The sequence below is a fragment of the Staurois parvus genome, unplaced genomic scaffold (assembly GCF_062004578.1).
Source record: "Staurois parvus isolate SC_StPar_1 unplaced genomic scaffold, SC_StPar_1.0 ptg000063l, whole genome shotgun sequence".
In the NCBI taxonomy this organism is placed as follows: domain Eukaryota; kingdom Metazoa; phylum Chordata; class Amphibia; order Anura; family Ranidae; genus Staurois; species Staurois parvus.
In genome coordinates this window covers 1905857-1932905 of record NW_028317859.1, presented here as the reverse complement: position 1 = coordinate 1932905, position 27049 = coordinate 1905857, and positions in this window count along the sequence as shown.

Sequence of the window (27049 nt, the reverse complement as noted above, 5' to 3'; positions counted from 1 at the left end):
TCATGCAATGCTGCACCCAAATTAAATTTATGCCCTTTTTTCCCACAAATAGAGTTTTCATTCAGTGATATTTGATCGCCTCTGCGTTTTTATTTTTTACGCTATAAACGAAAAAAGTCAATTTTGAAAAAAACAAAAAACAATATTTTTGACTTTATGCTATAAAATATATCCAGTAAACACATTTAAAAAAAATCAAATTTGATCATAAATTTAGGCCAAAATGTATTCTTCGACATGTCTTTGCTAAAAAAAATTAAAAATCACAATACGTGTAAATTAATTGGTTTATGTAAGAATTGTTTTTAATACTAGTAATGGCAGCGATCAGTGACTTATAGCGGGACTGTGGCAGGGCATTCTGACACTGGGGGGAATTGACTAACTGCCACTGACATCCCAATGACACTAATACAGTAATCAGTGATAAAAAAAAAGCACAAACACTGTACTAATGACACTGGACAGGAAGGGGTTAACATCTGGGAAGATAAAAGAGTTGTGTCTGGTTGATATCTAAAAAGAGTGGGAAATTTGAGTGGTGAGTGTAAAAGCTTTACTTTTGAGTGCTGGTGCTTGTAGTTTTTTTCTTCTTTGGGTCTTAATAAAAGCTTTTACTTTTTTAAATCACTTTTTTTCTCTCTTCCTTTCCTTGTCTTCCTTCAGTATGCTAATTAAGTGGAGGGGTTAATTGGTCACAGGTACTATATAACTTGCTGTAGAGCTCACTCTGAGCTTGCCTGTATTTTGCTTGCTGGACATTTGATTAAGTGGAGTTAAAAAAAACCAGAGTGGAAAACAGGAGTCTACTAATCTGTAAGTGACATCTGATATTTCCTATTACAATTGTAAGATAATGTGTGCTAGCAGGGTGGAAGGTTTTGTGCAGTGCACAGTGTGCTGCATGTATGCAGGATAGATACAGCTGCAACAGATGTGCTTGCCCTTCTGGAAACTCACGTTAGAGATCTGGAGGAGCAAGTTGCAACACTGGGCAGAACTGACAACCTTGAAAGGGGTCTTCTGCTCTCTGAGCAGGTAGCTAATGGGATTGATGTGGAGGGCGGAGGGGCTAATCAGGATTATCAGGAAGGAAGATGGGTTACTGTAACGAGAGGGACTGGTAGGGGCCAGGGGCGGACTGACCATTTGGAAAATTCGGTCACTGCCCGAGGGCCCGGGGTCAGTAGGTGGCCCCATGATACCTTTTCCATAGGCTTTTTTGAGTTTGGGCAAGGACACAGGGGCCCCATTATCCCCTATTGCCTGGGGGCCCCATGAGTTGTCAGTCCGCCCCTGGTAGGGGCTCACAGAAAAGGAAGGCTAGCCCTGGGTTTGAGCACCCAAACAGATTTGCCACGTTGAGTGCTGTGGTGTATTTAGATTTTGTGCTGCCCTAGGCAACACAAATTTAGAGCCCCCCAAGGAGAGGGCGAGATAAGTGTGTGTATGTATATATGATTCTCTCTCTCTCTCCCTCTTTCTTTCTCCTTCTCGCTCTCTCTTCCCTCTCTCTCTTCCATCTCTTTCCTCTCTTCCTTCTCGCTCTTTTCCCTCTCTCTTCTCCTTCTCTCTCTCTCCTCCCTCTTTCCTCTCTTCCATCTCTCTCTCTTTCCTCTTTCTTCTGGCTCTTTTCCTTCTCTCTTCTCTTTTTTCTCTTTCTCTCTTTTTTCTCTTTTCTTTCTCTCTTTCTCTCTCTTTCTTTCTCTCTCTCTCTCCCTCTCTTTCTCCCCCCTTTCTTTCCCCCCCTCTCTTTCTTCCTCAGATCGTATGGGGCTGTGCACACACACGCCTTCTCCAAGGGCTGCGGATCTCCGGGCAGCAGGAAGGGGGGGGGGGGGTGCAGCCCCATACGATCTGTCAGTGTAGGGAGGGAGGCAGGGAGATCCCACAGAATACAGCACAGCTCACCTCCTCCGGGCTTATTCCTCTCCGACACTTCTTCTCTCCCTGCTCCAGGCTGTCCTCTGGTCCTGGCTCGTCAGCTGCTGGAGGGAGAGGTACAGGAGCATTGCTCTGCAACTGCCCTCCCCCACATCGATCCTCCTGCTGTCCAGGTCATTGCAAGGGTACCAGTGCGATCCCTCTGCTGGCGGCCCTGCATGGCTCTGTCCGCCGCTGCCCAAAAGGTCCCTTCTTCTGGGGGGCGGTGCCGCCCCCCTAAAAATTGCCGCCCTAAGCATATGCCTTGTTTTCCTCGTGGTAGATACGCCCCTGGTTGAGTGAGGATGTGGGGTTGGCAGCCCTATATGTCACTGCTATCCCCAACAGCCGGGAGGGCAGACCATCTGGGACGGCTGTTGAGGGTAGTGCAGGAAGTCCTAGACAGATGGTGGTAGTAGGGAATTCTATAATCAGAAGGACTGATAGAATAATTTGTCGCCAGGATCGCCTCAACCAAATGGTTTCCTGTCTCCTGGTGCCAGGGTTCAGCATATGGTGGACCGGGTTGATAAATTACTGGGAGGGGCTGGGCATGACCCAGCTATCTTGGTCCATGTTGTAACCAATGACAGAATACATGGAAGGTGGAAGTTCCTTAAGAATCAATTTAAAGAACTAGGCTGTAAGTTGAAGGGAAGGACCTCCAAGGTGATATTCTCTGAAATATTACCTGTGCCATGTGCAACTCAGGAAAGACAGGGGGAGATTAGAGAACTCAATGCATGGCTAAAGACCTGGTGTAAGAGGGAAGGATTTGGGTTTCTAGAGCACTGGGCTGACTTTTCATTGGGGTGCAGCCTATATGCTAGAGATGGTTTGCACCTAAATGGAAGGGGGTCTGCTGTGCTGGGGGAGAGGTTTATGGGGAGGCTGGAGGAGTATCAAGGATCAAAGGGGGAGGGAGAATTAGATTATAATGGGGTAGACAGATTAGACAGGGGTCAGTCCTTATTGATGTGCGGATTGGGAAAAGATGGGGGGGCAATGCTATGGCAGATAAGAAGAAGGTTCCCATGTTACAAACAACCAGTGGAATTGGTACCATTTGTATGAAAATTAAAAATATGCAAAATACGTGTGAACAAGGTGTCAATGCATTAAAGTGTTTGTTCACCAATGCCAGAAGTCTGCCAAGCAAAATAGGTGAGTTGGAAGCTTTGTTGCATGAGGAGAGCTATGATTTAATTGGTATTGCTGAATCTTGGCTTCATCCTTCACATGACTGGGCCATTAATATTCCTGGCTATGTTCTCTTTCGGAGAGACAGGGTAAATAGGAAAGGTGGTGGTGTCTGTCTCTATCAGAGAAGTGATCTCAGAGTGAGTGTGAAAGAGCACTTAGTTGATGGAGAGTGTGATGAGGCTGAAGTATTACGGATGGAACTGTACTTCAGGTTGCATGCTACAAAGGTAATCATGGAGTTTGTTATAGGCTTCCCAGTGTTAATGAGGAGGTGAAGACTCAGCTCCTTGCACAGATTGAAAGGGCTGCAAGGTCTGGGACAGTGATAATAATGAGGGATTTAACTACCCGGAAATTGACTGGCGTAATGATACTGCAGGAACAGTTAAAGGGCAAACATTTTTAAACCTACTACAGGACAATTTTATGGTACAATTCATAGAGGCCCCAACTAGGAATGATGCTCTGCTGGACCTGGTAATCTCAAACCATGCATAGCTTATTATGAATGTTCATATAAAAGAACATCTGGGTAGCAGTGACCATAAGATGATTTAATTTATTGTTAGCTGTAAACAGCAAGCACGTACGGGAAAAATAAAAACACTCAATTTAAAGCGCAAATTTTCCAAGGCTGAGAGCTGCTCTCCAAGACTTAGACTGGGAGGGAATATTGGCATCAATGAACACAACACAAATAGAGTTCTTCAAAAAGACTGTATGTGAACACACTGCGAAATATAGTCCCATGGGCTACAGGTTTAAAAGGCTAAAAATCAAACCTATGTGGCTTACGGCCAAAGTTAAAAAAAAGCTATAGATAATAAGAAAAGGGCTTTTATTAAATATAAAAAAATGAAGGAACGCTATCATCGTTTAAGCATTACAAAGAATATAACAGAATATGCAAAAAGGAAATTAAGGCCGCAAAAATTGAAAACGAACGACAGATTGCAAAAGATAGCAGGACCAACCCCAAAAAAATTATTCAAATATATTACTAGTAAAAAGGTCCAGTCTGAGCATGTAGGCCCTCTACAAAATCTAGAGTGGGTGACTTGGGACAAAGAGAAGACAAATTAATTAAATATCTTCTTCAGCTCTGTGTATACAAATGAGCATGGGGGAGCTCTTGTCCATAATGGGCATGGTATTGACACAGCCCCAGATGATCCACATTGGCTCACAACTGATATTATCCAAAAATATTTAGACAGAATAAAAGGTGAATAAAGCACCTTGACTGGATGGCATACACCCATGGGTCCTTAAAGAATTGAGCTGTCATTTCAAAGCCCTTGTTTCTAATTTTTAGGGACTCTTTAATGACTGGCATAGTACCACTGGATTGGCATGAGGCCAATGTGGTCCAAATATTTAAAAAGGGGTCAAAATCTTTACCAAGTAATTATAGACCTGTTAAACTTCTATAGTTGGGAAGAAACTGGAGAGTTTAATAAAAGACCACATAAATGAGTTCTTGCGGGGAAAAAAAATATTTTAAGCAACAGACAGCATTGATTTATGAAAGACAGAAGTTGTCAAACAAATCTGATTTCTTTTTATGAGGAGGTGAGCAAAACCTTGGACAGAGAGGTGGCGGTAGACGTGGTATTCTTGGATTTTGCAAAAGCGTTTGTCACAGTTCCCCACACACAGCTAATGTGTAAGGTGAGCAGCACAGTGGCTAAATAGTTAACACTTCCGCCTGGCAGTACTAGGGTTGTTTGTTCAAATCCCAACCACAGCACCTCCTGCCTGGTATTTGCATGTTCTTTGATGTCTGCATGATCTTTTTGATCACCTACATTCAGGTCCATAAATATTGGGACATCGACACAATTCTAACATTTTTTGCTCTATACACCACCACAATGGATTTGAAATGAAACAAACAAGATGTGCTTTAACTGCAGACTGTCAGCTTTAATTTGACGGTATTTACATCCAAATCAGGTGTAGGAATTACAACAGTTTTCATATGTGCCTCCCACGTGTTAAGGGACCAAAAGTAATGGGACAATTGGCTTCTCAGCTGTTCCATGGCCAGGTGTGTGTTATTCCCTCATTATCCCAATTACAATGAGCAGATAAAAGGTCCAGAGTTCATTTCAAGTGTGCTATTTGCATTTGGAATCTGTTGCTGTCAACTCTCAAGATGAGATCCAAAGAGCTGTCACTATCAGTGAAGCAAGCCATCATTAGGCTGAAAAAAACAAAACAAACCCATCAGAGAGATAGCAAAAACATTAGGCATGGCCAAAACAACTGGAACATTCTTAAAAAGAAGGAACGCACCGGTGAGCTCAGCAACACCAAAAGACCCGGAAGACCACGGAAAACAACTGTGGTGGATGACCGAAGAATTCTTTCCCTGGTGAAGAAAACACCCTTCGCAACAGTTGGCCAGATCAAGAACACTCTCCAGGAGGTTGGTGTATGTGTGTCAAAGTCAACAATCAAGAGAAGACTTCACCAGAGTGAATACAGAGGGTTCACCACAACATGTAAACCATTGGTTACCCTCAAAAACAGGAAGGCCAGATTAGAGTTTGCCAAATGACATCTAAAAAAGCCTTCACAGTTCTGAAACAACATCCTATGGACAGATGAGACCAAGATCAACTTGTACCAGAGTGATGGGAAGAGAAGAGTATGGAGAAGGAAAGGAACTGCTCATGATCCTAAGCATACCACCTCATCAGTGAGGCATGGTGGTGGTAGTGTCAAGGCGTGGGCATGTATGGCTGCCAATGGAACTGGTTCTCTTGTATTTATTGATGATGTGACTGCTGACAAAAGCAGCAGGATGAATTCTGAAGTGTTTCGGGCAATATTATCTGCTCATATTCAGCCAAATGCTTCACAACTCATTGGACGCCGCTTCACAGTGCAGATGGACAATGACCCAAAGCATACTGCAAAAGCAACCAAAGAGTTTTTTAAGGGAAAGAAGTGGACTGTTATGCAATGACCAAGTCAATCACCTGACCTGAATCTGATTGAGCATGCATTTCACTTGCTGAAGACAAAACTGAAGGGAAAATGCCCCAAGAACAAGCAGGAACTGAAGACAGTTGAATTAGAGGCCTGGCAGAGCATCACCAGGGATGAAACTCAGCGTCTGGTGATGTCTATGCGTTCCAGACTTCAGGCTGTAATTGACTGCAAAGGATTTGCAACCAAGTATTAAAAAGTGAAAGTTTGATTTATGATTATTATTCTGTCCCATTACTTTTGGTCCCTTAACAAGTGGGAGGCACATATGCAAACTGTTGTAATTCCTACACCGTTCACCTGATTTGGATGTAAATACCCTCAAATTAAAGCTGACAGTCTGCAGTTAAAGCACATCTTGTTCGTTTCATTTCAAATCCATTGTGGTGGTGTATAGAGCCAAAAATGTTAGAATTTTGTCGATGTCCCAATATTTATGGACCTGACTGTATATTACTATCCTGGATCCTCCCTATTCACTACATAGGATTTTATCACATTTTAGTGAAAAGGAGAGGAATTTTTTCTGACCTCTTTTATGGTAACTCACATTACTTCATTTATGATAGATACTCTAGTATCACTGAGAATTTATTTAATTAATGAATTCACTATTCATGTTTATCCACTTTTAGAGTCATTTAATACTGTGGATTCATTTCCAACTGGGGTGGTTATCCAGGAAGGTTTTACATCCATTACATGTGCATGATGGCACAGCCTATGAGAAGGTAATAGAGAGCTATATATGGCAACCTGACCATATGCATCCTCTATGGGTGAATATAATATTACTATCCCTTGTTTCCTCTGCATTCATCATTTTTTCCATGATTTATCCCTAGGAGTTCACCCAGTTTCATTGTGTTTCATGAAGGAACAGTCCAAAAAGAATTTTTCTTCACTAGGATGCTTCATATGGAATTTTATTGCTGATGAATACAGGATGGAAACTCTATTGCCTCATATGGTTCAATTCTTGCCCATACAACCGTTTGTGAAGACGCCAAATGGTTCTTTCATTTTAATTCTTTGATTTTACTATGATTGCAACATGTGCACCATGTGAATCTCAACCTTTTCTATGATCCATGTGATCTAATAAATACAACATTGCATTGAATTCTTTGTAGTGAATATTACTCCGCTTGGAATCAGATTAACCACTTTTCAGGTAGTTATGCACTAGTCAACTGCCACTTTTTTTTGTGTTCCAGTATTAAAAGGTTTATTTTCCACGATTATATTTAAGTGAGTCGGGAGATATAATTAAGATACGTATATCGTATTACTTTGGATGGCATCCTGTTTCTTTTGACCATGTTCCCCTGTGCCTGCCTGGGTTTCTTCTGGGTACTCCAGTTTCCTCCCACACAATGTGGGATATATGTAAAGCACTGCATAAATTGATAGCGCTATATAAGTACCTGAAATAAAATAAATAAGGTAAAGTCTACGGCCTTTGAAAAATCTGTATGTAAATGGATAGAAAACTGGCTAAAAGATCGTATTCAAAGAGTAGTGGTTAATGATTTAAACTCTGAATGGTCTAGGGTTGTTAGTGGTGTACCCCAAGGTTCAGTGTTGGGACCCTTACTTTTTAATTTATTTATAAATGTTATTGGATCTGGGATTAAAAATCCCATTTCAGTCTTTGCAGATGACACTAAGCTGTGCAGTGGAATAACATCCTTACAGGATGTCTCCAATTTACAAGCCGACCTCAATGCTCTGTTTAATTGGGCAACTATGTGGCTAACGAGGTTTAATGTTGATAAATGTAAGGTTTTGCACTTGGGAACTAAGAATATGCATGCATCATACATACTCGGGGGAGTACAACTGGGGGAATCATTGGTGAAGGGTCTGGGAGTTCTGGTAGATCACAAGCTTAATAATGGCATGCAATGCCAAGCTGTGGTTTCTAAAGCAAGCAAAATCCTCTCTTGTTTTAAAAGAGGTATAGACTCCAGAGAGAGATATCATATTACCCCGTACAAATCATTAGTAACACCTCATCTGGAATATGCAGTTCAGTTTTGGGACCAATTCACAAAAAACATTAGGGAACTGGAAAAAGTACAGAGAAGAGCAACCAAACTGATAAGAGGCATGGAGGAGCTCAGCTATGAGGAAAGATTAGAGGAACTGAATTCTCTCTTGAGAAGAGGAACTTAAGGGGGGATATGATCAAAATGTATAAATACATCAGTGGTTCATATAGTGAACTCGGTGTAGTTATTCACCCTGAGGTCATCAGAGGACAAGGGGGAACTCTTTACGTCTGGAGGAAAAGAAATGTAATCTCCAAACACGGAAAGAGCACAGTGAGAGCTGTGAAAATGTAGAATAGTGGATTGCTTTAAAAAAGTCCTGGATTCTTTCTTGGATACACAGAATATACTTGGATACTAACATTTATAGGTAAAGTTGATCCATGGAATAGCAGATTGCCTCTTGGGAGATCAGGATTAATTTTTTTTCCCTGCAGGAGCATATTGGATCTTGCTTTTCTGTTTTGTTTTGTTTTTTTCCTCTGGACCAACTGTGCGTATAGGATTATAACTTTTTTTTTTTAATGGTTGAACTGGATGGAGTTTTGTCTTTTTTTTTTTCAGCCAGACTAACTATGTAACTGTGTGCTGTTTTACTGTGTTGCCTGTATGTGTTTTACTATGTAAGCATGCTGCTTTGTATTGCTCTGCTATGTAGAGCAATACAAAGCAGCATGCTGGCGCTGACAGGGGAGAGATCTGTATTGTTCACATACAAACGTCTCCTCTGTCAATGTTCCTCAGCAAATGCCAGGTGCTGGCGGGGAATCTCTGGCCAAGACCCAGTGACCAACAGCTGCAGCCACCAATGGCAGTGCAGGTAGGGCCGTGCGCACTCCCCCTACCCAGAAATACAAAATCACATGTATATATATATGTGATTTTTGCCTAGCCCTGTCACCCTACAACAGTAGTTCTGTTATAGGGCGGTTGGGAAGAGGTTAACCTATGTTACTTAAAAGACATTGAACAAGAAAATGTGAATATAACAATTCAGCCAGCATACCAAACATTCATTGGCAGTAGAGTTCCTTGGAGTGCCTTTTAAAATGAATGATACTGCACTGCACCAACCTGCGCAATAGTGTGAATTGGCCCTGACCATAGGGCTCTTTGGGTGTGTTTTACTAAGGAAACATACTGCTCTGTGTTGTCCAGAAAAATACACAGCAGCATGTTACTGCTGGCAGGAGAGAGACCTGTATTGTTTACACACAGGTCTCTCCCGTCAGTGTTACTTGGTGATCGTCGGGTGCCAATGTGGAAGCTCCGGCCAGGACCCGGTGATCGACATATGTAGTCACTAATGGTGGAGCAGGTAGGGCGGCATGCAAAATCAGTGTGTGTGTTTTTTTTTGTTTTGTTTTACACAGCCCTGCCACCCTGTAGCAGTACTTCTGCTATAGGGTGATCGGGAAGTGGTTAATATTTAAACTTTTTCTTTGTTTTTGTTAAAGTATAACTAAAAGGGAGAGATTAGAATACCTATTTGACTTTTATGGCTGCTGTATCCCATTAGGGAGATTCACCCTCACTATTTGTCCTGTTTACCATTATCAGTGAAAGTAAAGAAAACCTCAAATGTTCGGTTGTCCCCAGAAAATTAAGAGGGGAAATTTTCCAGTGGGGTCACTAATTCTAGTGACCTGGGGGTCCTCAAGAAATTCCCTTAATTTGAAGGGATTATCTCTCACTTCCAGTTTTGGCCATGGGACAGGCAGTGAAGGTAAAATTTGCCAATGGGACACAGATGGCAAAAAATAAACTGACAGAGGGAGGTTATAACCCTCCCTTACTCTATTCAAAAAGAAAGTATTGCCTATAGCTCTACTTTAATATTTTTACACATTTAACATATATTTACATAATTTCTCAAGTCAAGCACAAAATTGAAGAAAAAAAAACCCCACAAAAACAATGCTTTATTTCATTTGTGGAAATAAAGATATAGCGCTGCTACTACCCATAAGTGTCAGAAAAACTAGTGGGTATACTAATTAACATTCTTGATTCGGGTGTGGTAGGTGTCAGTAGCAGCTCACCACCATTGCACTGACTTATTTTATACAATATTTAGTTAGTTTGTAAATAACTTAAGAATGCGTTGTACCAAAATCATAATTTGTGTCATTTTAAACAGGGCAAAGTACAGAATAAAATTCAGTAACACTATTTTTAAACTAACAAAAAAGTGTTTTTTTGTGTTTTATTGTCTAAGGATTGCAAAAAAAAAAGAAAAAAAAATCACTGATGTAAGACAATATTATGAAAAGGCCTTGTTTGTCCTTAACAAAGGTAATACCTATATTATTATTTTATCTGTAGTAATGACAAAGCTATCGATAAATAAACAGGTCCATAGCAGAACAGGTTTTAGAAGCTGGTTAAGCTAGCACTGGAAAGTATATAGGACACAGGACTACTCTGAATTCCTGACGCGATCAACTTTTTTTGCACTTCTCAATCAGGTTTAACAAAACACTTTCAATGGTGTATTTAACAGAGCAAATAAAATAAGTTAATTATTAGGATTAACCAATAATGGAAACCTGATGCATGTGCCCCACATCTACTGCATGGTGCCCTGGGTCTGTGATCATCTATGTTTAATAAATGTAGCTGCTTGTTCAGCAGTCGTCTCTTATCTCACTCACCCATCTGTCAGAGGTGCAACATGCTGCATGCGCAAAAACGGCAGTGATATCATCACTGTGTTACATAGCCTGTGCAGAAAGCAGAGTTGTAGAAAACTATAAGGGGCGGCTACAAGACCAGGCACCCTGCACAAGAAGAGAGAGCAGCAGTGACTGGTGGTTATCACAGTAAACTCTGGCAAAGAGGCTAAGTTTTATACTGGATTATTGTACAGATATGGAAGAAATACACATAGAACTCCATGTGGTCTAATTATAAAACATTTGTTGCACGAATGTAAGAAGCTTTCATGGAAGTTGAATGCAATGTCCTGTATCTTTTTTTCATAGAGATTAATGCCTGCTTTGTCAGTACCATCTGACTAAAATGTAGCATTCATTTTGAAATACCTCAATGATAAAACAATACTGCATTTTGGCCACCAGATGGAGTGGATAATACAGGCATTAGTCTCATAGGAAAAATATGGGACATTTTATTCAGCTTGCCTGAATGCTGCTGACATTCTGATGTACAACAAATGTTTTATAAATAGATGCCAAAGATTCAAGAATACACAAGCCGTTTGTATTAAAACAATATTTGATTTCTCATATTAAGCTTTAAAAAAAAAATAGTCTGTGTGACTTTAATTATTCCATGGGCTTCTTTCATGCTTTTGTGATTGTTCTCTCTGCTGTGAAAATGTGTGTTAGGACTCATTCTTACATGCGACAGCTCTTACCAACCCTCTGAAAAGTGATTCATTACAGATTGCTTTTCAGTTGACAGATGGCTAGGTAGTGATATGTCATCTCAACGCCACCTGTTTTAACCCCAAAAAAGCTGAGCAATAGCGTGTATTTCACGTGGTTGCGGGGTGGCCCCATTAATTTATGTTTGGCAGGTACTACCCACTAAATGCACAGAGGTGTTTTATTTAACCCAAGGCCACGAAGCAAAGTATCACAGACACTGCATGATTTTACCCTGAGCGGCTGCATGTTTTGGTGGACAGTTTGGGGGCATAAAAATCACAGATCAATTGCCTGCTTTGAACAAGACCATATAAGCCAAAATTGTTTGCTGCAACTGACTTTAATTTTACTTTTCTAAACACTTTCATAGTCTTTTTGGAAGACATATAATACGATTTTTAGATGGTTTCAGATAGTGAAATAGATTAGAATGCTATTTAGTTACCTCTTTCACTTTCATTGCTTGTTTTGAAAACATTTCACACTGCTGTGCGAGTTCCTGTGACTTTTCACCCACAAATGCTTAGAACATGCAAGAAGTGAGAAAGATCATTCCCTCTTTAAGCTACAGTCTATGCTTGAGGTCAGGGCCAGTGCTAGACTATATGGTGCCCTAGGCAAGACTAGCTAGTTGCACCCCCCCCCCAAAAAAAATTACATTTTTAAAAACCCATAGAAAATATTAAGTCAGCAAACCATAAAACTGCTAAATTTCTTTTAATTTGCAAAAATAAGTGCCATAAGATACCACCAGCAACAATATTAAAGACAAATTCAGTGTCACGGACGAACTATCTGTGGCTGGAAGTGGCAGGGTGACAGTTGCAGTGATTGGGAGGATGATGGATCCACACTGACAGATCCCAGGCTGGAATTCCCCAGGCAATGGGGGGAGATAAAAAAGCTGTGACAGCCCAGCCCAACACACACACACACACAACACCTGAACTGAGCGATCCCACACAGTGACAGATCTGACACAACACACCACCACCAACACTGACACAGATCTGCAGGCCCAGCAGGCACTAGAAGAACAGGCTGTGGGATTGTGATGTCATTACTCACTGGCACGTTGCAAATGTGATGGATGGCCAGCAAGCCGGGTCACACTCACACTCTTGGTGTATATATTGTTTACCTTACTGCTGCATATGCAGCCTCACCATATACATATATATATATATATATATATATATATATATATAACTTTTTTTTTTTTTTGACAGTCACACAGACACGAGACATCAGAGGCAGACATAACCTTTCTCCACAAGTGCAGCTCTGCCTCCGCTGATGGCTTGCAGTTAAGGACTGAGTCTGAGAGGAACACTGGAAGGAGCGGCAGCTCAGCTGCTTCACTGGCCCCAGACACCTGGCATTTTCCTATGTCCTTTCTTCCTCCCCTCTGCCACCCCTCCTCTCAGCTGGAGGATAATTCATGATGTGGTGGCATCCCACACAGAGAGTGATGGCCTGTATTGTGCCCAGGCACCCCTAGGTGGTAGTGCAACCTGGGTGGCCGCCTAGTTTGCCTAATGGAAGCACTGGCCCTGCTTGAGGATTCCTAGGGGCAGATTTCTTTTATTTTTTATAGTTTAATATAAACATAAGTTAAAGATTGTACCTATAACAACATTGCAGTATGCAGTGAGAGCACTGTAGAAACAGTTTGCCTTTCCCTACTGAAACTTCATATGGCTTCAACTGAAAACAGTAGGCAAGATGTGGAGAGGGGGAGTCACTCCCCTCTAGTTGTGTGTGTAAATATTAGTTTAAAGCAGTATTAAACCCAAAAATAAACTTTTATTGTATTGTAGCTTACAATTTCTTAGATTTATTGGGTGCATTTGTTTTGTTTTTTTTATTCACCTGGTGATCCAGCCAGTTGTTTTTCAAAAGAACAAGCTCTTTTGCAGACGTATCATTTTACATGGAGACAAACCGTTTAGCGCTGACAGGGATGCTTACCATGATCAGCTTTTATGTAAAACATTTATCCCAAAAGGAACTTATAAAGTTTAATCTGGAGTTTGTCCTCAATTTGTTAGTGTATGTACATCTGCTACTGGTAGTACATCTAACACCAATATATTGAACTCGGTGTAGAGGTCATCACAGAGGACAAGGGGGCACTCTTTACATCTGGAGGAAAAGAGATTTAATCTACAAACACGGAAAGGTTTCTTCACAGTGAGAGCTGTGAAAATGTGGAATAGACTCCATCAAGCGTTGGTTCTGGCCAGCTCAGTAGATTGCTTCAATACACAGAATATAACTGGATACTAACATTTATAGGTAAAGTTGATCCAGGGAATATCCGATTGCCTCTTGGGGGATCAGGAAGGATATTTTTTCCTACAGGAGCAAATTGGATCATGCTTTGCTGGTTTTGTTTTGCTTTCCTCTGGATCAACTGTGGGTATAGGATTATATCTTTTTGTTTTTTAATGGTTGAACTTGATGGACTTTTGTTTTTTTTCAGCCAGACTAACTATGTAACTATGATGTGTGTTACTGTCCAGATCACCAGGTGAAAACAGAGGGGGCCTCAAAAAAGACATCTAATTACACTGTTCAACAAATTTTTATTTTTTGCCAGTTTTGGAAACAAAAGGATCCATTTCTTAATGAATTTCACATTCTGAGTTCAAATATAACAATGAAATTTGTCAATTGGCTCTAGTTTTTCTGTAAACGGAAAGTTTTCTACTATAGGCGTAATGACTACATAATGCACAATAATTATATAGATAGATGTCTTTCCACAAATATAAAGCAAGTGATATTGACTACATAACAAAGCCTAAATGGCATAATATATTGCATAGGATTACCAAGAAAAATTATAGCCATAAGCTAAGTTGAATCATTTTAATACTTAGGATTCTCACTAGTTTTGTCTTCAGTTTGTGTCGGTTTTGCTTCTCTTGGCTTTTCTCTTGTATTCGAGGAAAGGGCTATCTCTTACAACTGCACGTGACTACACGCTTCAGGTTCTTCCTCACTTGACTCAACCACGAAGGATTCTGGTGCTTTAGGAATTGGTAGCCCCTCTCCATGAGGAACTGGACGTATTGCCGATGGAATATTTGGATAGTGCAGATAACTTTTTCTTCTTATTTAGCCCTTTTACAATTGGAGGCACCATACAAAAGTAACAATTACTAACATGATCTGTTGGCTCTCTCCAAATCATTGGCACAGCGAAAGGCATAGATGCCTTTTTCCATTCAACCATTGCTCCAGTGCCGTCCCACAAGAATTGCAGCATATATGTGGTGCCCAGCTCTTGTCCTGGTCTCCTATCTTGCAGCCAAAATACAAGTTGTAGGCTTTCTTAATCATTCCTGTTATCCTCCTTTTTTGTGAGATAAAAGTTATTTCACCGCAGATATAGCAGAAATTATCTGCTTTATTCACACAAGTTCGAGGCATTACTGAGTAGCCTATATAAGCATAAAACGAAATGTAAAGACGCTGTCGAACTACAATCAGCTACAGATACAGCAGCTTTTATGCAGTGAAGTGATGCAATTAAAGTCTAATATTGCATCATCTCAGTATACATGCAATTTTCTATTGGTCACCAGTATCAATTGCGCAATATGCAGCTGAAGTTGCATCATAATTTTGAATGGCTTACGTCATTAGATGGGTGAATATATCATGGAAACTAGAGCCAATCAACATTTTTTAGGGTCATTTTCATTTTCAGCACCCCAAAATTATGTAAGATTAGCTAATTTTATGCCCAAAACTTTTTACCTGTTGAACAGTGTTATTGGTCAGCTGCAATTTATTACATTTTTGGTTTGGGGTTTAATACCACTTAAAAATTTACGTATAGACGGTGTTCTGTTACAAACACCACTTTATGCATTGACACACCTCCTTTATACTTTGGTCTACCTGGCCACTATGGTCACCTGCTGAATAAGCACCATCCACAGACATTCCAAAAATCACAGCAGTATAATCCAATGTAGTTTACTTGATAAAATATAATACATGGATGTTCACTGGTAAAATCAAACATTCTTTTACACCTATGAAGGCTGGAAATAACTTATGGAACATGAAGAAGGGAGGGGTCCAGCCAAGGACAAAACCAACTAATCCAAACATGCAGGTAGACTGTATTGTACCACTTTAGAATACAGTAGTAACAAATTGTAGTTACACTGGATGCCTACTAGATGTCAGCACAACATTTTTTATACATTTTATAGTGAAATCAAAAGGTGCTGGATACATGATACGTGTTTCTGAACAGACACAAAAACAAGCTTGACAAATGTAGATGTGAGCACAACACTAAAATCTAAGGAAAAGCAGCTAGCATATAAAGGCAATCCTCAGCACCTCAGAGTTACAGATATGAATAGATAGGGAGCGCTAGATGACAATATAAACAAGTAGTAATCTTGATTCATAAGTTCTGAGCATCCAAATACATACAAAGTGAGTAAGCACTGATAATAGTGCAAGATTAGTGCAGTGATGGTCACGTTTATAAACGTTACTTAAATTATTATTATACAGTATTTATAAATATTAAATCGAATGACGGAGTGACAGTGATAGTGAGTCTAATCACATGAAGGTATAGTTCATCAGAAATATTGCTCCGTGTTCCGTGACTTCAATTGCTGTTGTGAAAATCCGGTACAATAATGCACTTACCAGAAGTACATGTAATGAAAGCATTATATGTATATCATATATGAGGTGACTTCAGGGTCTGGTCTGTGGTTGCGAGGTCATCTGGCTCGACGGCAGACTCTCAGAGATGAAAAGACTCACACTCGGGGGTCCCCTCAGGCTCACAGATTCGTCCAAAACAGCTCAAAAACCCTGGTAACACCTTTACATATGGCTCCACCTTACGAGGCTCGCAAAAAATGAGCCAAGGGGCAAAAATGGTACTGATAGTGTAGTATATTTATTGTAATGAAAATTGTATCCAAACTGAAAATACATAACAAACTCACGTGTATTCGGCTAGGGCGTCAGTCTGGTGGAGTCCCCTGACATGTTTCATGCAGCAAGCACGTTATTCAGGTCGGCGTCGTACATCGTGATTGATGCTGGATTTACTTTTGGGGACATTGTTTTTTTTAATAAAGGACCTGTCAAAAGCTGTCTTTATTTCTGTTTTTATTTATTTTTGCCATTTTTTCTGGTGAATGAGTATAATGTACCCCATACTCATTCACATTGGGGGGGGGAATCTGGGGGCATGCTTGTTAAAAGGGGTACCTCAGATTCTAATAAACCCCCACCCGCAGACTCCCACAACCACCGCGCAGGGTTGTGGCGAGAGGCCCTTGTCCCATCAACATATGGACAAAGTGCTTTGGAGAGGGAGCTCCCTTACCCCAAAGCACCCCCCATGTTGAGGGTATGTGGTCTGGTATGGTTTAGGAAGGGGGATGCTTACTCATCCCCTCCCCTTTCCTGGCCTGCCAGACTACAAACCCGTATAAGGGTCTGTGTGGATTTTGGGGGAGACCCCCACTCCGTTTTTTTTACTTTTGGCATGGGGTTCTCCTTAAGTCCCTGAGTTTTAATTAAGTTCTTCTTTAACCACTTGAGCTCCTGAGGATTTACCCCCCTTAATGACCAGGCCTCTTTTTGCTACTCGGCGCTGCACTAATTCAACTGATAATTGCGCGGACTTTTTGGCAGTCTAGCCAAGTACAGGACCCCAAAATCCAATGCTGCACCTAAACGAAATTTACGTCCTTTTTTTCACACAAATAGAGCTTTCTTTCGGTGGTATTTGATCACCTGTGCGCTTTTTATTTTTCACACTATAAACAAAAAAAGACCAAATATTTTAAAGAAAAACAATATTTTTTACTTTCAGCTATAAAAAATATATAGTAAACTCAAAGTTAGTTATAAATTTAGGCTAAAATGTATTCTGCTACATGTTTTTGGTAAAAAAAATCCCAATAAGTGTATATTGATTGCTTTGTGTGAACGTTATAGCGTCTACAAACTATGGTATAGATACTGCAATTTACGACATTTTTTTGCTATATAGTGCTGCGCTAGTTTAACGGACAATTGCGCGGTCATGCAATACGGTACATAAATGAAATTTATTTTTAAATAATAATTTTTTTTAACACAAATAGAGCATTCTTTTGGTGGTATTTGATCACCTGTGCACTTTTTATTTTTGGCGCTATAACCAGAAAAATTTTGAAGAAAAAAATGTTTTTTGAAAAAAACAATATTTTCTCATTTTGGTCATAAAAAATATCTAAAAAAACTAAAATTTCATCATAAATTTAGGCCAAAATGTATTCTGCTACATGTTTTTGGTTAAAAAAATCCCAATAAGTGTATATTGATTGCTTTTTGTGAAAGTTATAGCGTCTACAACTATGGTATAGATAATGGAATTTACATAGCTTTTACTTTCTGACTGCCCATCACATTTCTTGAGGTGCTAAAATACCAGAATAGTACAAACACCCTCAAATGACTCCTTTTAGGTGCAGCATTGGATTTTGGGGTCCTGTACTTGGCTAGACTGCCAAAAAGTCTCTCACATGTGGTACCCCCATACTCAAGAGAAGTAGCAAAATGTATTTTGGGGAGTAATTCCACATATAACCATGGCATGTGTGAGCAGTAGATCATTTAAGTGACAATTTTGTGTAAAAAAATATATATATATTTATTTTTGTCATTTTCCAAAAACTTGTGGTAAAAAAATAAATTCTTCTATTGATTCAACATTCCTCTCAGCAAATAGTTTGGGGTGACTACTTTCCAAAAAGGGGTCATTTTGGGGGGTGGGGCGTTTTATGCCCAGCATTAGAAGTTTATGCCACACATCATTCACTCTTCTAACCACCTGAAAACCAAGCCTTTTTTTTCACATGAAAAAAATCAGTATTTTTTGCTAGGAAATTAATTTAAACACCAAACATTATATATTTTTTTAAAGCAGACACCCTAGTGAATAAAATGGTGGGTACTACAATTTTATATGGCACATAGTACTCGCGCAGCGATTTTTCAAAAGCAATTTTTAAAAAAATATATACTTTTTTTACTTTTAATGCACAAAAACACAATATATTGGCCAATTGTTTGGTAAAATATAAAAGATAATGGTATGCCGAGTAAATAGATACCAAACATGACATGCTTTAAAACTGCACATGCCCCGTTCAATGGCCACAAACTGCAAACATTTTTAATATCCATAGGCAGCGCTTTAAAAGCCTTTAAAAGCCACCATTTTAGATTTACAGAGGAGGTCTAGTGTTAGAATTACTGCCCTTGATCTGACGTTCACGGCAATACCTCACATGCATGGTGCAACCGCTGTTTACATAACGGCACATGGTCAAGGCTTGTGCACACGGGTGTGCGCGCATGGGAGGGGCAATTTTTTTTTTTTATAGTTATTTTGATTTTTTTTTATTATTTTTACATTGTACCTTTCATTGTTTTTTTTTTTTTTTAATCACTTTTAATGCTATAACAGGGAATGCAAATAACCCCTATAACTTCAATGGGCATTGTCATATATTCTTTTTTGAGAAATCTGGGGTCTATCATACTCTAGATCAGTGTTTTTCAACCTTTTTTGTGCAAAGGCACACTTTTTTCATGAAAAAAATCACGAGGCACACCACCATTAGAAAATGTTAAAAAAATTTACCTCTGTGCCTATATTGACTATATATAAAGTAATTCTCTTGAATAGGAATCAAACACAAAGAAATTATTTTATAATTACTTTATTATGAAATAATAAAGTATTTTATAATTGGACCCGGGGGCCGGACCAAGAGTAGATGAATGATGTGTATGTGTCATCCATAGTAAGTATAGTAATATTCCCCCATAGTAAGCATAGTAATTAATCCCCCATATAGTAATTCATCCTCCATATAGTAATTCATCCCCCATAGTAATTCATCCCTCATATAGTATTTCATCCCCCCATATAGTATTTCATCCCCCCATATAGTATTTCATCCCCCCATATAGTATTTCATCCCTCATATAGTAATTCATCCCTCATATAGTATTTCATCCCTCATATAGTATTTCATCCCTCATATAGTATTTCATCCCCCATATAGTATTTCATCCCCCCATATAGTATTTCATCCCCTCATATAGTATTTCATCCCTCATATAGTATTTCATCCCCCCATATAGTATTTCATCCCTCATACAGTAATTCATCCCTCATATAGTAATTCATCCCCCATATAGTATTTCATCCCTCATATAGTATTTCATCCCCCCATATAGTATTTCATCCCTCATATAGTAATTCATCCCCCCATATAGTATTTCATCCCCCCATATAGTATTTCATCCCCCCATATAGTATTTCATCCCTCATATAGTAATTCATCCCTGATATAGTAATTCATCCCCCATATAGTATTTCATCCCCCCATATAGTATTTCATCCCTCATAAAGTAATTCATCCCTCATATAGTATTTCATCCCCCACAGTACTATTCCCCCCCCCCCCTTCTAGTAAGCCAAGTCCCCCGTGTCAATTCACTTACCTTTTGCGTTCCTCTCGCTGTCTTCCCGCGCCGTTCGGGTCTTCAGGGCGGACTGTGAGAGGAGCCTAGCTCCCCTCCCCTCACGTTCGGCACGCTGCCCCGCCTACACACATCCTGACAGCCACATCCGCAAGCCGGATTAAAAGGTCCGCGCGGACTTTTGGGGCTGCCAACCGAGAGGAGGCAGGGGAGCGGCCGACCGAGAGGAGGGAGGGGAGCAGGCGCCCGGCACACAGAAGAGCCGCATTAGACTGGGTAAAGAGCCGCATGTGGCTCGCGAGCCGCGGCTTGCCGACCACTGAATCATTAGATTCTAATGATTGGTCTATTTGTGAGCCGAAGCCACATGTTACAGATGAAATTGGAATTTTTCCCACGGCACACCAGACAATATCTCACGGCACACTAGTGTGCCGCGGCACAGTGGTTGAAAAACGCTGCTCTAGATATCTCCTCTGCACTTACATTATCTAATCAAACCAAAATCGGTGTGATCAGATGCTTTCCCAATTTACAAATGGCGCTGTTTATATCCTGCGAAACTGAAGTGATGAAATGCTTGTAGCTTCCGAATTCTTAGACTATAGAGATGATTGGCACCATTCTGGTCTCCAATCAGCTCTATGGTCAGCTGGCAGAAACACCGGCTGTAGTCTCAGGTTCCCCTGATGGCACGGGACTGCCCGAGAAGGCCGTGGAAGGCAGCGGGGGAGGGGGGACATCATCTCCCACTGCTTGTAAAAGCAATCTTGCAGCTAATTAGCCACTAGGATTGTTTTTACATGAAAGCCGATCACTGGCTGAAGAAAAAAAACACCAGGATGATGCCTGCAGCTGTAGGCATCATCCTGGTATAACCATTCAAATCCAGTGATGTACCAGTACGTCGCTGGTCCTTGTTGGGTATACATGCTATGTTCTTTTTTTTTTTTTGTATGCAGCCTGTGGACTGAATGAAAAAATGAGAAGAAATCTCTGTCAGAAAAAGTGTGTGGTATGCCCACCATTAGAATATACCGCCCTGCATCCACCCACTTCTAATGGTGGGCACACATTAGGTCACACTTTGCCACAAGTGCCAGTTCCAAGATTGAATAAATGTCTAAATATTGGCACACTTGAATAAAAATTGTCCACGTATAAGTGGTACCCCATATGGAGAAATGATGACACCAAGTCCCAAACTATCTTGCCACTGCTCCCCATGTAGTCTGGGCATCTGGGCGGGCTCCACGTGACTATCTTTTCCCTCGTAAATCCGAAACTTATAAGTATAGCCTGTTGTCCTCTCACAGGTCTTCTACATCTTGACCCCATATCTGGCACGCTTGCTGGGGAGAAATTGTTTGAATGCAAGGCGGCCAGAAAAATTAATGAGGGACTCCTCATTGCAGATGTTTTGCTTAAGAGTATAGATATCTGCAAATTTTAGGTTAAGGTGATTTGCGAGGGGCTAAATTTTGTGGAGCCGGTCAAATTCAGGATTACCCCGAGGATGACAGAGTGTATTGTCGCTGAAATGCATAAAGCACATTATACTCTCATATCTATGCCTGGCCATGGCAGCAGAGAACACGGCATATGATGAATCGGGTCTGCGGACCAATACAACCGCAATTCATTTCTTGTAGTAATGCCCATGTTGAGGGTTAGGCCCCAAAAAAATGTAAATTTGAAAACCGTAATGAGTTTCCATGCGAATGGTCTGGTAAAGTTTGAATTTGGGTTGGCGGCGATAAATTGTTGTGCATATAAATTGCTTTGATCCACAATCAACGCATACAGATATTCCGTGAAAAACAGCTCCAAAAATCAAGGAGGTATGTGAAAAACCAGGATGTACTAGACCGCTGGTACTCGCCAGTTCACCAAAAGGTAGAGCGGCAGTAGTACTGGCACTCTGCTGCATATGAGAGTCATCAAAATTTACCGACAAGTGCTAACAGAGATCAGGCCTGATTCTGCGAACACTGCGGTTTTGTGTGCAATGTATCAAGTGACAGTGACCTACTGACACTGCACTTGCTGGGGGAGAAGGGGGGGTAAGCTTAGGGGCTAAACGCAGGTGCTGGCAGGTGCAGGGGCTGATCCCGCTAACGCTGCATTTTTGGGGATGCTATACTAATGTGAACGCTGGTATAGTGCTGACCTGATCAAAGATATTGACCCGTTCAGACACTATACTAGCAATGGAGGTTTATTGTACATGAGCGTGCTCCTGGCAATCAAGGGGTTAAATGTGAAGACTGGTGTACTGATGGGCAATCTGACGCTATCTGGGAGGGGTGTGAAAACCACGGGAGCGCGAATCACGTGTATATATATATATATATATATATATATATATATATATATGTGTGTGTGTGATTTTGCGTACCCATGCCGCCCTGTAGCAGTATTTCTGCTGTAGGGTGGTCAGGAAGCGGTTACAGAAGAGGTTTGTGTTACAGCGCTGCGTTACTTTAACTGACAATTGCGCGGTCATGCAACGCTGCATCCAAATTAAATTTACGTCCTTTCTTTTCCCACAAATAGAGCTTTCTTTCGGTGGTATTTGATTGCCTGTGCGTTTTTAATTTTTTGCGCTATAAAAAAAAAGGCTGACAATTTTGAGAAAAAAAACCCATATTTTGGACTTTTTGCTATAAAACATGTCCAGTAAAAAAAATTAAAAAATCTAATTTTGTCACAAATTTCATCCAAAATGCATTCTGTGACATGTCTCTGCTAAAAAAAATCCCAATACGTGTAAATTAATTGGTTTACGTGAAAGTTATAGCGTTTACAAATGGCGGGAAAGATACTGGGATTTTTTTTATGCTAATAATGGTGGCGATCAGCGACATATGGCGGCGATCAGCGACTTATGGTGGGACTGCGGCGGACATTTTTACACTGGGGGGGAACTGACTTGGGGTCACTGACATCCCCAGTGACACCAATACAGTGATCAGTGAAAAAAAACCCCACTGACACTGTACTAATGGCACTGGGGAGGAAGGGGTTAACATATTTAAGGTTTACTGTGTGAGGGGAGTGTTTTACTAGGGGGCAGGGGTGTGTGCTGGACGGGGACAGGCTGATCGAGGGAGAGAAACTCTTCTCTCCCTCTTCAGCTTGTAACGAGCTGACAGGCAACTGACAGAGCAGGGCTGTGTGTAAACAATGCAGCCCTGCTCTGTGTCAGCGATCACCGCTCATCGCGGGAAAACAGCCGGTAATAATCGGCCGTGACCCGGCGGCGGAGACCCGCTGCTGACACCCGTGGGACAGGCAGGGCGGGAGCGCGCCTTACGCGTGCCCCCTGCCTGTTTTGCAGAACCACGTTTTAAAACATGGTTTTGCCTGCGAGTGCTGCCCTGCAACCGTTTTAATGCGGTGGCTGGGCGGCAAGTGGTTAAGGTAGGTAGGTTCTGTGTATTTTCTGTGTGCAAAAAAAGCATATTAAATGGAATATTTTCATTTTTCCAAAATAATTGTGCTGAGGTAAGCATTATGTCTGTGAGACTCTTGCTTGTGGCAAAATTTAAAATTAAAAATTAAAGTATATATTGTGGTTAATGAAGGAGTGTGGTTGTATATACAGTACATTGAGAAGGCTTTGTTTAACCGTATCCCCTTAAGCTCCTCCCACTGTTAGCACAATTAAGCCACACCCGCCATTGCATACAAACATTATATAATAACCCATTTTTGGTAAAATGTAAAAGATGATGTTATGCCAAGTAAATAGATACCTGACATGTCATGCTTTAAAATTGTGTATGCCCATGTAACAGTGCCAAACTATGGTTCCTAAAATCTCTATAGCTGGCGCTTTAATCATCTTTAAGGTTACCAGTTTAAAGTTACACAGAAGGTCTGGGGATAAATTATTGCTCTCACTCTGATATTTGTGACAGTACTTCACGTGTTTAGTGCAATTGCTGTTTGTGTGCAGGACTTAATTATGCATTCGCATTTATTTAAAAACTTTTTTTTAGACTGTCCCTTTTATTTTTTTTTATCAACTTTTTTGTTATCAAAGGGATGAAGAACATCCCTTGTGATAGCATGGGCCCTGACAGGTCTTCTTTAGGGAGAGATCTGAAGTCTATTAGATCTCAGATCTCCTCTCTGGCCTGCAGTGCAGTCTAACACAGAACAGCCTAATCAGCTGGTTTCCTGGCCACTAGTTTCTGGGATCACAGAAAGGGAGGAACAATGTCAGTGCAGTCATTACCACCTGTCCCTGCCCACCACTGTTCAGCCACTCAGATCACTTCTGCTTAAAGGGAATCGCTGGCTGTAAATTTTGGCATCATCCCAGTATAGCCACTTCAGTCCCAGGACATCATATGATGTCCACCCAGGGAAATCAGGGTATATTATTTAGTCTGTGTGAAAGTTATACAGTCTACAAGCTTTGGTACCAATCATTGAAAATTGATCACACCTGATGTACTGATGGTCTAATTTCTTGAGGCCCTAACATGCCAGGAAAGTACAAATACCCCCCAAATGACCCCTTTTTGGAAAGTAGACAGTCCAAGATACTTAGTAAGAGGCATGGTGAGTTTTTTGAAGTTGTAATTTTTCCCGTCAATTGTTGGAAAAATTGAGAGGAACATAGTCCAAAAAAAGTCCTGGGTCATTACAGGCAGCAAACTGAGATATGGTCAGCACAGCCGAAGTACTGGTTCAGGTAGCAGGCAAGAACATGGTTCATAAAAAGGCCTGGGTCATTACAGGCAGCAGGCAGAGATATGGTCAGCACAGTGTTGGTCCAGGCAGCAGGAAGGAACATCAGGCTTAGGGCCTCGTTCAGGTTAGACCTAGTCACAGGGGTAGAGGCTTCGTCCCACCCAATCTCTTTGACGCCTTCAGACTAACAGATCCTTATCCAGGAATTACAAAACCCAGTGAAAACCAAAAACTGGTTCTCTCTACTCTGAACACCTCACATATGTGAGACCCCTGTGTTATTTTGCATGCCACTACTACAGTAGCAAAGCAAAAGATCAGTTCAAGCAGCAGGCAAAAAAACATGGTCGATTAACAGGCCCAGGTCAGTGCAGGTGGAAGGCAAAAACGTGGTTTAGAAACAATCCAGATGGCACGCAAAAGCATTGTCGGTAAACAGGGCAGGGTCAGTTCAAGTGGAATGCAGAAAAGCGGTTCAGAAAAAATCAAGACAGCAGGCAGAGGTATTGTCAGTAAACAGGCCAGGGTCAGTTAGCGTGGAAGGCAAAGACACGGTTAATCAAGGCAGCAGGCAAATAATTAGCATGGATTTAAGAAACTGGTAAATGGTAGGCTGTTAAAAATAAGGGGAACTAATATTTTAGTGACGTGTGATAATGTCGGAAGCAGTCTCTGATGCATAGGCCTGGTTTGGAGGGACATTGTGGACAATGAACACTGGTCTTTCCTAACTCCTCTTCTGCCGCATACCCAATATTTTTTTTTTGCATCTTCTTCCCGATTCTGTGGGTGGAATGTTTTCTGGAAAATGACGCTGGTGAAGTCTGCTCACACAATTAGAGTGAATGTTTTCTGGTGGGGATCCTTGCTGGTAGATCAGGGCAGTGATTATTTCTTCTATATATTTGAGGAAGGCGGTGGGTCTTTCTGTTGACTTTTGATAGATGACAAATGCATTGTAAATGGCCAAATGGAAAAAATAAATTGCAACTTTTTTTGTACCAGAAGAGGGACTTTCTTGTTAACAAATAGGGCTGTAGCATCTGGTCATTTAAATCCCCCCCCCCCCCCCCCATGAACTGCTACATTCAGGTTTTTGGATGGGACCACGTCTTCCATGAATTACCACCAAGGTTTCATTGTGGATAGTGGACAGGACGTAAACATCTCTCTTATCCCTCCTCTTCATGGCCAACACTTCCTTGTATCTCAGACTTGCGACTTCCCCCCTTTTGTAGCCTTGTGTTTACTAAACTTTCTGGGAAGGTCTTTCTATTTTTTTCAGGTGGTACCACAGGCTATGGTTTTCTCATGGTAAAGATGCCGGAAAAGGGGGAGACTGGTGTATTAGTTATCAAGGTAGATATGATAACCTTTTTGGAACAGTGGCAAAACAATTTTTCCACTTGTGCCGATGTAGGTTGGGCTCTCAGGGGGCTGGAGCTGGGAGTCTTTGCCTTTGTACGTTGTAGGGATTCATGCACACAAATTTGTTGCTCAGAGACATAAAATTCTGCAAATCTCTTAGCAAAATAATTTATTAGGGGCTGGATTTTGTATAGCTCGTTACAGTTGGGATGATCTTGGGGAGGGCACTGTGAGTTATCATTGAAATGCAGATATCACATGATCAGATCCTAGCATGACCGGGACAATCCTGAAGAATAGATGGACATATGATGGATGCGGTTGGTGGACCAGTAGGTATGCAATTGTTTTTTGTTTTTTTTTGTAAGCCCCATGTTTTAACTTAAGGCCCAAAAACTATTTTAACTCCTCCACTGTGAGACATCTCCATAGAAAAGGATGGGCATAGGATGTACTGGCATTATTAATATACTGCTGAGTATAGGGGGTCTGGTGGGGTGCTCCAGTGCTGGTAATTCCTGGGGTCTAGCGCCATTGGTGTCTGCTGATTGACCATTGAGGTGTATGGCACGGCTAGTTGTTGCCTTCTCTTCAGAGCACCATATCCTTTTAGGAGGGACTGCTTCCTCCTCCGATTCGGTCACTTACCTACTACTCTTTACTGGCTCATATTCCAAATCGGAATCAGATGGTTAGGATTTGGAGCGCCTCCTCACTAGTAAAATATTTTTTTGGACATTGCAGTTCTGGTGATTGTGGCTGTATGAGGGGTTAACTGCTGTTGGATGACTGTGATGGGTACACTGCTGGTGGGTGGCAGTTTTGTGATAAGTACACTGATTAGAGTGCAGTGATGGCTGGGGTGACAGG